The sequence below is a fragment of the Schistocerca cancellata genome, chromosome 2 (assembly GCF_023864275.1).
Source record: "Schistocerca cancellata isolate TAMUIC-IGC-003103 chromosome 2, iqSchCanc2.1, whole genome shotgun sequence".
Lineage (NCBI taxonomy): Eukaryota > Metazoa > Arthropoda > Insecta > Orthoptera > Acrididae > Schistocerca > Schistocerca cancellata.
In genome coordinates this window covers 674,158,321-674,171,639 of record NC_064627.1, presented here as the reverse complement: position 1 = coordinate 674,171,639, position 13,319 = coordinate 674,158,321, and the positions used below count along the sequence as shown (strand labels likewise).

The following is a 13,319-nucleotide window of genomic DNA, read 5'->3' as shown; positions in this document are numbered from 1 at the left end:
TAGACATCTAGAGATCACACCCGGTACCCGTAGGCCACAGACGCTAAGCGCTGTGGTTCGGCTGCCTGATGGTTTTGTTTTCGCACGTACACTATTAACAGCGCCGTAGGTCAACGCCTGCTGAGTCTCAGTGTTTCCGTCCGATATTGTGTGGTTCCAATCTTCTGTAGAACGGTGCATTGACGTGTTTTATTGTGAACGAAATGCAGAAACAAGCGCCTACGCAGAAACCGAAAAGACAATCGAAAACAATCTAAGATTGTCGTATCGAATGTACTGAAGTTCCTTTTTTTCTTATATAGTTAACAGTGAAGAAACCGGGAATAATACAAAATTTTCACGAGTTCTTGAAATGACAGCAAAACCTTTTGGTATTTCGGAATCCTAATATTAACAGTGCAGTAACGTCGGCAGAATCTCTAGATGTGAGCATGTGTTTTGATTCTCCAAAAAATGGATACAAATAAAATGAAAATTTACGCATGGACGCTGCGCGGGATTAGCCGAGCGGTGTAGGGCGCTGCAGTCATGGACTGTGCGGCTGGTCCTGGCGGAGGTTCGAGTCCTCCCTCGGGCATGGGTGTGTGTGTGTGTGTTTATCCTTAGGATAATTTAGGTTACGTAGTGTGTATGCTTAGGGACTGATTTCCTTAGCAGTTAAGTCCCATAAGATTTCACGCACATTTGAACTACGGATGGACAATTTTGACAAATAGTTAATTGTATAGGATTGTACTTGGATACCATGATCGATGAGAACATCTGACGGCTAGAACAATACAGGGTGATCTCAGTGAAAAAATTATTCTTGCTCAGAGACCTCCTTTGTTTGTCTTCTCTGCTCACTTGGTTTTTGATCGCAACATGTGATGATGGACGAAAATTTTTCTTGAAACGCAAGGGCTTTCAGTCTACAGGAACGAAATTTTGTGTACAGTCCACTTATTGCTGGCTGAGGACAATAGCGTTGTAGTATACTTCGATAAAACTTGGCTTTCATAAAACCATACGCAGAAATGTGTTTTGCACGACTCCAACGGAAGTAGTGGCTGCAAGAACCTATAGTTACTTTTCTGTAAGGAAAGCGTTTTTGAAGAAGAGAAATTTGTTAACATCGAGTATAGATTTAAGTGTCAGGAAGTCATTTCTGAAAGTATTTGTATGGAGTGTAGCCATGTATGGAAGTGAAACATGGACGATAAATAGTTTGGACAAGAAGAGAATAGAAGCTTTCGAAATGTGGTGCTACAGAAGAATGCTGAAGATTAGATGGGTAGATCACATAACTAATGAGGAGGTATTGAATAGAATTGGGGAGAAGAGGAGCTTGTGGCACAACTTGACTATAAGAAGGGATCGGTTGGTAGGACATGTTCTGAGGCATCAAGGGACCACCAATTTAGTACTGGAGGGCAGCGTGGAGCTTAAAAATCGTAGAGGGAGACCAAGAGATGAATACACTAAGCAGATTCAGAAGGATGTAGGCTGTAGTAGGTACTGGGAGATGAAGAAGCTTGCACAAGATAGAGTACCATGGAGAGCTGCATCAAACCAGTCTCAGGACTGAAGACCACAACAACAACAAGTTTATATCGGCGATTTGGGTGATGGGTGCGGTGACTAAAGATGGGTAAGAGCTGTAAATAAAAAAGAATCGAGAGGGAGGAAATATTCTCGGTCGTACCAAGGCAACCCTTCGGAACAAAAATCCTGGCGGCGGCACCCAAGTACTCGCGTATTGCCGTGCATGGAGTGTCTCGCAAGTAAAGTGCGTTTATGCGTGATACGATATAATAATGATGTATCAGATGTTACCAAATTAATCTTATAGTTTTATCAACAACTTTCTAGCTGGAAGTTTCTACTAGGTCCAAAATAACACAACTTCATCAGTTTTTGTTACACAGGTGAAAGAGTTTCACCCTTCTTACGGTATTTTATTCTTTATCTCGGAATACTTTTATGTTTTCACCATAAAATACGTATCACATTCATCTATAAACTTTCAGAATGTTCATATTTTTTCAATGATCCTACTTTGTTAACAGGTTGAAAATCAAGACACACTCTAAGGATTCGTTGACACAGAAAAAGTTTTCGATAATGTAAAATAGTGCAAGATGTTCGAGATTCTGAGAAAAATAGAAGTAAGCTATGGGAAAGGCTACTATAACGTAAAATATGTACAAGAATCGTAAGGGAAGAATAAGACTGAAAGACAAAAACCAAGTGCTCGGATTAAAAAGGGTGTAAGACAAAGATGCCGACTTTCTCCCTACAGTTCAGTCTACATCTCGACGAAGCAATGATGGAAATAAAAGAAAGGTTCAAGTGCAGGACTAAAATTCAGGATGAAAGGATGTCAATGATAAGATTCGCTGATAACATTGCCATCCACAGTGAAAATGACGAAAAAATGCGGGGTCTGCTGGTCGGAATGAACTGTCTAACGCGTAGAGCATATAGATTGAGTGTAAACCGGAAAAAGTCAAAGGTAATGAGATATAGCGTAAACGAGAATAAGGAGAAACTTATCAAAATTGATGATCACGAAGTAGACGAATTTAAGGAATCCTGCTACCATGGAAACAAAACGTCCATAATGGACGGAGCAAGTCGGACATAAAAAGTGAGCTAGTACAGGCAAAGAGGCCAATTCTGGACAAGACAAGTCTGTTGGTATCTTCATACATGGGCCCTAATTTGAGAAAGATATTACTGAGAATTAGGGATGGACCAAACGGTTATTCTGGAGTAACCGTTATTTTTAACGGTTATTAATAACTGTGAAGTTATTTTTCACTACCGAATACCGAATACTTCGACGGGCCTACAGTTAAATAACGACATAGTTGGAATCCATCAGTTTAGTTATCAGTATAACTGCGAGTAGTGTGAAATGGCAGGAATCTCGTCTGAATCGTGCCATAACCGTAGCTAATTAACTCCAGGTACATTTCAGTTGATGTTAGAACGATTATTCGTGTTTCATATTACATGTATGTTGGTTGTCGGTCGCTGTTAGAAATATTATCCTCGCAGCTGCAACAGAAAGTACGCCGAACTTCGCCACAGCACTGTTTAAGTAAAATGTTAACAACGTGCGTTTTTAAGTTTGAATAATATTTAAACTGAATACTGTAGGTTAAATTCCACGCTTAATTTCTTGTGTTGTTTACTTAATAGAATAAGTGTACTGCCTTGTAATACAACACAAAAATATACGTAATGTGACAGATTCGTTTACTCCTGTACAAGACAGTCATAGAGGGAAAAGTATGAGTTCGCTAGTTGGAAAACTGCTCGATTTCTCCAGCTGCATCATGTGTATAACATAGGGTGAATGGAAGCGTCCGATTCCACCCGTCTGCTTTGAGCCGTGACGTAAGGTTCTGTAATCCCATAACATATGAAGACATGCAGATCGAAAAGGTTGACAGTATTAATTTCTAGGACTATAACTCAACAATAAATACAGTTAGGAAGAGCTTACCACAGAATTGCTAAAGCTCCTAAACAAGTCTGTATTTGCAGTTAGAATGGTGTCAGATGTAGGAGACACAAGTATAAAAAAGTTTACATACTTTCATTCTATTACGTAATAAGGGATCATATTCTGGGGTAACTCATCAAATGGAGCAAAAGTTTTTAGCATGTAAAAGCGTGTAATAAAAATCTTTAGTGGTATAAATTCAAAAACACCATGTAGAAACCTGTTCAAGGAACTTCATATTCTAACCATTGCTTTCTCGTATATTTATTCCTTAATTAAATTTGTTGTAAGTATTTCCAACCAATAGCACAACACATAATATCAATACTAGGAATAAGAACAGCAATCTACATAAAGATCTAAAATCACTTACCTTGGACCAAAAAGGGGTCCAATATTCAGGAACACGCTTTTTCAACAAACTGCCAGCAACCATTACAAACTTGGTTTCAGATAAAGCACGGTTTACAGAGAGTTTGAAAGACTTTTTGATAGGCAACTCCTTCTACTCTATAGATGAATATCTTAACAGGGACTGTTACACCAGCTTAAGTAAAAATTCTGCTACCAGTATATTTCAGTTTTGACAGCACTTGGTCACAACAGTCAAGATCAGGTATTCTGTGTATGATAAACTTATTAAAGTGCATAACTACGTTTTATTCTGGCAGTGTCTTAATATTGTACATATTAGCAGCTCCAGTTTACTGCAATATATTCACATATTTTGACAATCTCGTGACAGGTGATGATGATGATGATAAGTATTATATTCAAATGCTTTATGTTATACTTTGTTCCACATCCATGAGAATCATCTAATCTACAGTGAGGGTCTTGATTTTTTTGGTGGGAGAATGACTAATTACAGATCTCCAAGCCTTCAGTTTGTTGTGTATCTCTTATGTTTGGCATTATTGTACACAGAATCCCAGTGAATGATAGATTATGTTAAACTAATAAGGTTTAATGTCTCAGACGTCATTACAATACCTTTTCACTCTTTTTATATAATTCTTCTTTGGATATCCAGTTTGTGAGAGTATGAATTAATAGTATCGTGTAGGTAATACGAATTTGCAGCAAGTTTTCAGAAATCTGATCTTGACTGTTGCGGTCAAGTGCTGTCAAAACTGAAATAATACTTTTTACTTAAGCTATTATACTAGTCCCTGTTAAGATATTCATCTATAGGAAATACAAAATTTCCTTTCCTGGGGAATACTTTACGTATGGATTCCATGTTTTGCTTTTTTCCTGTCTCACATATTAGGCAATAATGCGAACCGTTTCCAAACACTTCATCTGTCAATCCCAGCTGCCTGCTTTGACCTTTTTGCAATTTAATATCATGACAGTTAACTGTCTGAATAGGGAAGACTAATTCATGAACAAGACAAGATGAGCACTCAAAATGAAGAGCTAAGTCTTGCATATAACAGCCTCAACATAGCAATGAGTGCATCTAACAGAGTTTTTCAGTGTTGCTTAACATAATAGAAAATGAACTGACTTGAGCTTTTTGAAAACAAAAAAGCATATTTTATTCAAAAACGTCCATGTAGTATGCACAAGTGCTAATAGGCCCTAATGTAAGTGAATCTATACTTTTATTTAAATACACCGAAAAAGTTTCTGACCTGATTATTGTCGTAAGCATACTGTATTCATGCCAAACATGCCTCCATGAAATGCTTCAATTGGAATACATATGTTTGAAGTGTACACAGTACAATTTTCCTGTATAAAAGTGATGTGCTCGAAACGGTGTATAAAATGCTTCAAAGTCAATGGCCAAAAACTAATAAAAATGAAAAAAAGCCTATTTGCAATGGATGTGCACAAATTGAGAAATCTCATTTTTCTCTCACTAATGCCACAAAGCTAAGTTTCACCAAATTACATAAGTTTCATTGTATTCAAGTTGATCTGATACAGTACTGGCACTTTTTCATCATGATGCTACTAAGCATTAGTAATAGGGTATACTTGGAGAAGATACTGAACTATGCTCCATTTTTATATCACCAACAATACTCAAGTCATTTCAGTAAGTGTAAAACCCCTAGAAAGTATTAACATGTCGCATACACTCTACAATATTTCATAGCTTTCCATACTATGTATGAGACAGCAAGTGTCTGTGCTCACAGTAGTGCCACAAATTTTGAAACTTTTTGAGAAGGTAGGAGATGTGCTACATGTTGTATCACTTGAGGTGAGTTTCCTATCCTGCCCCAAAATTAACCAAATATACTCTTACAAGATTATTGCACATCTATTTAATTTCTGTGTGTTCTATTTAAGACACCTCTGCCACCTATGTTCATCAGACAGTATCACCTCAACAAAGACACATTACCGTGCCACATGAGAGAGATTACCATATTTGTAGATAAAATATATCCTAAAATGGTAGTAAGTGCTCGTCTTTGAGCTCATGGGTTTTCAACAAATTACTTAAGAGTACAGGGAACAAAAGGAAGATAAGTTGAAATAAAAAAATTGTAACCAACACAAATGCATGCACGTTTTATTCTGACTTATCCCCAATGATATCGAATATTTAAAACACGTTACCGCATTATAAAGGGAATGAATAAATAGTTAATATGTCAGAAACTGAGCAGAAACTCAGATTGGACAAGGAATTTAGGGAACCCACATAAAACGTAAATCAGGCATGTTCAAACAGACGAAGGATCCCAATGCTCCTGAATGGAAATTCGGTGCCATAACCACTCTGCAATTTTCTCGGTAATTTAACATGTGACCACAAATACAACTATATAAACTTTTTTATTTCATCCAAGAATATCTCAACATAATATAGCAGTTTTCACAGTAATACAACGAACGTCAATAATTCAAAATATGGGTATGCACAGAATGTTTAAAGGATCTCTTTAAGGGCAGGACAGGTGGTTGGCCGTGGCCTTAATCCTAGCAATACCAACACATTTTGAATAATGTGTTTTGGAGTAAGGGAGGGTACTCTATTTCCACCCTAAAAAATATCTGTTAATTTTTGTTGACATATTATCATGTTTTAAACCATTACTGATGTATAAGTAGGGCCCTGAACTTTAAAATATTCAATATGACTGTCACTGTGGAAAGTCACATGTACTATTATGGTGTCAAATTAATGGGTTAAGTTTAACCACAAAATTTAAAACATTTATGGAATTCAGTGGAAGACTTCATTAAAAACAATTATCCTTTTCAAAATTTTAAAATATAAAATGGTATCTAAATACTCCCCCCCCCCCCCGCCCCTTCCCACTCGACCTCTTCATGCTGGCAACTATTGGTGGTAGTAGCAGCAACAACATAAAGAAACACAAGAACACGGAACGAAAGTCAGTACCTTGTTCCGGAACATCAAGAATTGCAGAGAAATGAGAGAATAGAATCCCGTTATTTGCCATCCCCTCTCCCCGATTGCCCACCTTTATTTCTGTAGCAGTACGAAAATATTTGTTCGCTCCAGTTACTATCCTCTGGAAATATCGCCGGGGTCTACGACCTTTAACTGGAGTCACGAAGTCAGGAACGTCTAGACACACAGTTATTCCGTTACCAACTTCCAGGTTACCTGTAATGGTAGCCCGAAAACTGCCAGAGAACTAGAACTGCGAGCCAATAAAGATAACTGTCAGAGATCAATATTTTTCTCTGGCAGTTATTTCCATAGTCACTCGAATTCCTTATGGTAACTTTCCTTGTACTACCCGTCCAAGCTAAATTAACACATAAGGCGGTAGCTCAAGGGATCGACTGTACTTATTAATGTCTGTACTGCAGCTCCTATCAGCCACCGCTCGGACATTAACTTTACTTAATTGTTTGTGCTAAAAGTAACGAAGGCGCACGAAATAGTACACAGTTCTTATCAACAGATGGCGCGCAGTCTCACAGTTATTCCCATGGCCTACAGAACGCCTTCCAAATGGTCTATCCCTCTCCTTCGTTCGTAGCCAGATCTCCGATCAGTTGACGCGAAAGCGTAGTACGATCTTCGGTCAACAGATAGCGTGAGGCACTGTTGACACTAGACAGTTATTGAAATAACTGCCAGAATTAGAGGAACTGCTATCGCAGTAACCGTTACTTATCAGTAACCGGTTACTTCTATCAGTTACGTTATTTTTTGCCACCTCTACTGAGAATGTACGTTTGGAGTACAGCACTGTATGGTACCGAATCATGGACAGTGCGAAAACTGGAAAAGCAGATAGTCGAACCTTTTCAGACATGGTGCTACAGAAGACTGTTGAAAGTTTGGTGGACTGATAAGGAATGAGGGGGTTTTCCATAAAATTAGCGAACGAAGGACCGTATGGAAAACACTGACAAGAAGAAGAGACAGGATGGAAGGACATGTGACATCAAGGAATAGCCTATATGGTACTACAGAGAGCTGTAGAGGATAAAAACCGGGAGGAAGACAGGGATTTGATTACATCCAACAAATAATTGAGGACGCAGGCTACAAGTGCTCCTCTGAAATCATGAGCTTAGCGCAGGATAGGAACTCTTGTCGGACCGAATCAGACCAGTCGGAAGACAGATAGAAAAAAAAAAGTCGTAAGACTGATTCCCCATTCGTGTCTGCTCCGCGTATAGTCCTATATGTAGCTTACGGTGTCCGTGTCCGCAACGCCACCCGAAAGCATCCAGTCTCGCGGCTGGCAGTTGTCACACTGTTTTGGCTCATCAGTGCAGCAGTCCCACAGCTAAACTCCGGCGTTTCTACGTATTTTTTTTAACACTTCATCTTTACCATTCATTTCGATGTCGTAGGCCCATTCTCAAGCGTTCATTGTTGCAATAAGTAGTCAAGCCGTCAAGTTTTATGCTGACATCATCACTGGCTCCGTTATACTAAAACTGCGGGAATGTGATTGTCAAATACAGTATAGAAACTGGAGTCTGAGCAGGAGTTTTCACAGATGTCGGAGTAGGTAGACGTAACTTACAATCACAAAGGAACACCTTTAGAGGGGAAATTTATGCGTCATTTTGTGAGCGAAAACTGGAGCAGCAAATGTTATCAAGTAGTTGTATCGATGAGACAAAGACTCAAAGCTGAACAATCAGATGTACAGCGTGGGACGAGTAGTGTAAAACTGGCCCTGGAAATACAATTACGGAAAAAAATCGCAACACAAAAAAATTAATGCAGAGTAATAAAATTACGGGAATAGTAACATATTTAAGTGGTTAACATTTCAAGAACACAGGTTAATGTAAGAGCTAGATAAGCCATTCCGAATGTGAAATTCTGGTACATTAATAACAGGTGTAGCCACCAGAATGCTGAATGCAAGCATACACACTGTGTTGTACAGGTGCCGCCTGACAGTTTGTTGGATGGAGTTCCATGTCTGTTGCACTTGCTCCGTCAATTAAGGACGATTAATGCTGTTTGTGAATGACGATGGAGTTCAAGTTTGGTGATGTTCCGTATGTGTTCGATTGAAGACAGATCTGGTGACCGAACAGGCCAGGGCTCCATGTCGACATTATGTGCAGCAGTCTCTGTTGATGCATTGTGGGCATGGGACAGGGATACCGAGCGAGGTGGCGCAGTGGTTAGACACTGGACTCACATTCGGGAGGACGACGGTTCAATCCCGCGCCCGGCCACCCTGATTTAGTTTTTCCGTGATTTCCCTAAATCGCTCCAGGCAAATGCCGGGATGGTTCCTTTGAAAGGGCACGGCCGACCTCCTTCCCTAATCCGATGAGACTGATGACCTCGCTGTCTGGTCCCCTTCCCCAACCAACCAACCAACCATGGGACAGGGGCTGGCCAAATATTTAAGAAAGAAATTCGCCAAACAGCCGTGCAATTGAGAAGTTATTTTATCTTCGCTATCAGTTTCGGCTATTCATTTTGTCGTCTTCAGGCTCCAAACGCACTCTTGAAAAATAATCGATACTGACATACTGGGGCCGTACGTTTCTTGATGTCATGAATCCCCAAGTGCTTCCTTCGAAGGCTTAACTGCCTGAAGATGGCTTAATGAATTGCCGAAATTGGTAGCGAAAATAAGAAATAACTTCTCAGTAACACGGCTGTTTGGCGAGGCGAATTTCTTTGTTAAAACTATGTACAGAATGTGTGGTTACAACAGCGGTATGTGGACGAGCCTTACCTAGATGAAAAACACCCCTGGAATGGTGTTCATGAACGGCAGCACGACAGGTCGAATCATCGGACTGACGCACAATTTTGCAGTCACGTTGTGTGGCGTAACCACGCGTGTGCTCCTGCTGTCGTACGAAATCGCATCCCAGACCATAACTCCAGGTGTAAATCCAGTGTTCTAACGCGCAGACAGGTTGGTTACAGGCCCTCAACTGGCCTCATAACTAACACACGGCCATCACTGTTACAGAGGCAGAACCAGCTTTCATCAGAAAACACAACAGACCTCCACACTGCCCTCCAATGACAACGCTGAAGTTGCAAATGGTGGTGTTTTGTGGTCAGTGGAATCCATGCTGCCGGGCGTCTGGCTCGGAGCTGTCCTTGAAGTAACCGATTTGTAACAGTTCGCTGTCTCACTGTGGTGCCGACTGCTGCTCAGATTGCTGTTGCAGATGCAGTACGATGCACCAAAGCCGTACGCCGAATACGTCGATCTGTCCTCTCGATAGTACCAAGTGACCTTACGAAGCATTGTCCCCTTGCGACTGTACAGTCTAGTGACCACCGCTGATAGCAATCAAGTCTTTCTGCAGTATCCTAGAAGGAACATTCAGCTTTTAGTAGCCCTATTACACGATCTCCTTCAAATTCAGTGAGGTGCTGTCGCCTTAATGGCATTCTTGACTAACATCAACCTACCACATCTAGTCTCAAAGGTAACTAACGTGACCGTTACAACTTGTATTTAAAGCAAACCTGACTTGCATTCTCAACCAGCACCACTCTAATACAACTGGCACCAAATTTTAATAGACATCTTTCAGATGTAGAAGCACATCTACCAACTTTCGTTTACACCGCCCAACTCCTTTTTGATGTTGCATTTTTTCCGTGAGTGTACTTCATGCACTTTAAGCTAGGCAATTCAGCCATAGCCTGCTCCTGGTGTGGATCGTGTAAGTTGAGTTGTCTAAATTAAGGTTCACATCATATTCTGCTAAGTACGAATGAAGAGTAACAGGCAGATTCCATATTCCTAGATTTCCTAAAAGCATTTGACACGGTGGCTAACTGCACACTGTTTTCAAAGGTACGAGCATACGGAAATGGTTCCCAGATACGTGATTGACTCGAATGTTTTTTAAGTAGTATTACCCAGTAAGTTGTTATCGACGGTGATTGTTCGTCAGAGATAAGGGTTTTTAGGGAGTGCCCCAGAAAAGTATATGAGACAGAGAACAGTAGCGATCCTGTGATACTTCCTTGGGACACTCCTCACCATACCCTTATCTCTGATGAACCCTCGCCGTCAAGAACAACGTAATGGGTAACATTGCTTAAGAAGCTTTCAAGCTAATCACGCATCTGGGAATCTATTTCGTATGCTCGTACCTTCGTTAAAAATGTGCAGTGAGGCACCGTGTCAAACGCTGATTACGGGTTTGTTTTTCCCACTCATCCGCGTTAATTAACATTTCTCTACATTTAGAGCAAGCTATCATTCGTCACACCAACTAGAAATTTTGTCTAAGTCATGTTGCATCCTGCTACAGTCACTCAACACTGACACCTTGCCGTATACCCCAGCATCAGCAGCAAACGACCCCTGTGCTGCTCACCCTGTCCGTCAAATTATACCTGCGGCTGTTTGCTGATGAAGCTGTGGCATACGGCAAGGTGTCATCGTTGAGTGACTGCAGGAGAATACAAGATGACTTGTGCAAAATTTCTAGTTCGTGTGATAAATCGCAGCTAGCTTTAAATGTAGCAAAATGTAAGTTAATGCGGATGAGTAGGAAAAACAACCCCGTAATGTTCGGCTACAGCATTATCAATGTGCCACTTGATACTATCTGATCGATTAAATATCCAGGCATAACGCTTCAAAGCGATATGAAATGGAACGAGCATTTAAGGATTGTAATGGGTAAGGTGAATGGTCGAAGAATTTTAGGAAACTGTGGTTCATCTCTAAGGGAGACCGCATAAAGGTAGTTTCGTTCAATATGGAAGTGTCACTTAGATGCTCCAGGAACTCAAATGGGAATCCCTGGAAGAAATGGGACGTCTTTTTCAAGGAACGTTATTGAGAAAGTTTAGAGAACTTGTATTTGAAGCTAACTGCAGAATGGTCCTACTGCGTCTAACACTAATTTCGCGTAAGGATCACGGACATAAGATGACAAAAATTAGGGTTCGTACAGAGACATATAGACAGTCCTTTCTCCGCGGCTGTATTTGCGAGTGGAGCAGCAAAGGAAATGACTAGTAAAGGTACAATGTACTCTCCGCCACACACCGTACTGCGGCTTTGAGAGTATGTACCCAGATGTAGATGTAGAAAGCGCAGGAAATATTTTCCGGGCCAGTTTTGTTTTAGCAACCCCGTATGAACACGTCCATTGAAAACTGATGCTATCAGGTACTTCTTAAGTGGAATGTATCGCCCCTAATGGTCATTTGCGCCGCTTCAGCTAAAGTAGGTCAAGACTTAGCTTCTGAGCTGTCAGTCAGTGGTCATTGCTGCTAACATTGGACGTCTGGTCACACCCTGAAACACAACCATAGATGGACTCCTCACTACCAAGGTTCAAACTACTGCTTAATGACACGCGCTAAAGCATTTTAGTAAAAGTTCAGCTGCCAATGTTTCATTAGACCTTAAGTTATAAGTCAAATCTATAAAAATGGTGCTAAGAGAATCACTGACGCTGTGATTGTACTATTCTTCTAATTTTTTTGTCATCGTATATGAAGGAAAATTTGCTTTACAATTTTTTTTTTAAGGGTAACTTTGCTCAACTAGCTGCGGTCACAAAACAAAATATTTGTGGAAACTGTTCTTGTAGCTCGCTCATGCTACACTTGAGTCTATTGTTAAATGGAAACTCAAGTGAAATTATCGTTAATGAACTAGTTAACAGTAATTAGCTCCTCAAAGTGAAGCCATAACTAAATCCAGCACTACGTAAGGATCATTCACCATATGAATAGTTTCCAGCGTCTAGCCCGGCACAAACAATGCCACAGCGGGACACGAATTCCCGAAGAAAATTAAGATTACATTCGAGGGCTGAGTGTAAGGTTTTGTGGTTAATTTAGAGAGATAACAACTCCGAATAACTGATAGAAGAGGTAGAGAAGATCCAACGAAGAGCGGTGCGATTCATCACGAATTCTTTTTCTTTTTTTTTTCTATTCCTTTTTAGCACGAGAGCCTTACATAGATGCTCAAAGAACTCCAGAGACAGACGCTACCAGAAAGCGTTGTGCATCACGGAGAGGTTTGCTTTCCGGGATGAGTCGGGCAACAGATTACTTCTTCCCACACACATCTCACGAAATGATCACGATGGGAAAAATCAAGAAGTTAATACAGAGGCTTACAGACAATCATTCTTCCCACGCTCAATTCGTGAGTGGAACAGGAAAGCGGAAATAAGTTAGTGGCACCACAAGTCCCCTCCACTACACGCTATTAGGCGGCTTGCCGCGTTTGGACGTAGATGTGAAACAATGGTTAAAGAATAGAATCGGTAAGATCATTGTGTTTCGTCACTTATACTCGTGGCGGTATATCTTCCGAATATGTAATGACCTTTCGCAGGAATACCAAGATAAAATGTTGTGAGCGTGAAAAAGATAGGCAAAGAAAAAAAATATTGG

The 13,319-nt window shown here is 40.4% G+C and overlaps 1 protein-coding gene across 2 annotated transcripts in view; it reads left to right on the top strand.

Annotated features, from left to right (window-relative positions):
- LOC126162400 (extracellular sulfatase SULF-1 homolog) overlaps positions 1-13,319 on the top strand; it is a 782,309-nt gene that overhangs the window by 511,858 nt on the left and 257,132 nt on the right. The gene's annotated exons all lie outside the window — the stretch shown is intronic.